We start from the raw sequence: 1,126 nt of genomic DNA, 5'->3' as shown, positions 1-1,126 counted from the left end.
GGGGCGGGGAGCGGCGGCGGAGCGGGCGGATGGCGGCTCGCGGGCACCCGGGCGGGTGTCCCGGCGCTGGGCGGCCGGCGGGGGCAGTGCGGGCCCGCGGGAGGCTCCTGCCGCAGCCTGTTACATCAGCTGTGAGGTCTGAAATGAAATTATACACACACGGCCTCGGCGGTGGAGCCTGGGGCAGGGCCAACAGGCACCTCCAGCTTTGTCGCCCCCGGATTGTGACTTTGTTGTTTGTAATTTAGGTTATTTTTTGTGTAGGTTTGTTTTCCTTTTTTTCCAGTTCCAAGCCCTTCGGAGTACGTCCAGAAAGTCAGTGTAGCTCCACATGCGCTGGGGTGTGGAATGTCTGCAGGTGTCCCGCCTGCTGAGGCGTCCCTGGCCAACCCGCGACGGTGGTGGGAAGGTGATCCCAACTTCTGGGGGAATGGTCCCTCGTGCTGGCTGTACCCTAAACTGTGCCAGGGCTTAAAGGCGAAGTTAAGCAGAAGGAGCATGCAGGACTTTGAGACTGACCTCATGTTTTTGTTTCATTTGGCAGGACACATGGAGCAGTTGCTCTACGTGTTGAGGTGTTTTAATTTGCTGGGACATGGTTCTGTTGTCTGGGTTTTGTGGGTTTTTTTCACAGAGTACTGTCATATATTTGAAGGTGTGGGAAGTACAAAGCCAACACATTTTTAAGTAGTAGTGTTTGTCAGAGCATGCTGGTCAAATTCTAACACAGGTAAATGTGGTTGTTCCCAGCCACCCTGTTTCCAAATAATTTGATCTGAAAAATTATTCTAAGCTTTCAGTCCAGATATATCATGTGATGATACAGACTAATTGAAGGACAAACACTCAAGAAAGGGATAACTACTGATGGCGGGCCTTCAATGAAATAGAAGGTGAAATCTGGCAGGATATTTTATTCTATGCCCACATAAGATGATCTGGCATCACACACGTGAGCATGGTAAAAACACAGAAATGTGACAGTTCAAGAGTTACGGAGGGAAACCTGGTGTGTGGGGAGTTTCTAGGAAATGCAAGTATGTACAATGTCTTTTTTGAGTGTTACCACAATAAAATTGTAAATGCAAAACATACCGCAGTTTCTGGAACTGTTCATTAAGAAGTG

Source organism: Passer montanus, unplaced genomic scaffold (genome assembly GCF_014805655.1).
Source record: "Passer montanus isolate IOZ18808 unplaced genomic scaffold, ASM1480565v1 scaffold2, whole genome shotgun sequence".
Classification (NCBI taxonomy): domain Eukaryota; kingdom Metazoa; phylum Chordata; class Aves; order Passeriformes; family Passeridae; genus Passer; species Passer montanus.
The sequence above is the reverse complement of the archived record's forward strand: the minus strand, read 5'-3'. Positions refer to the sequence as shown.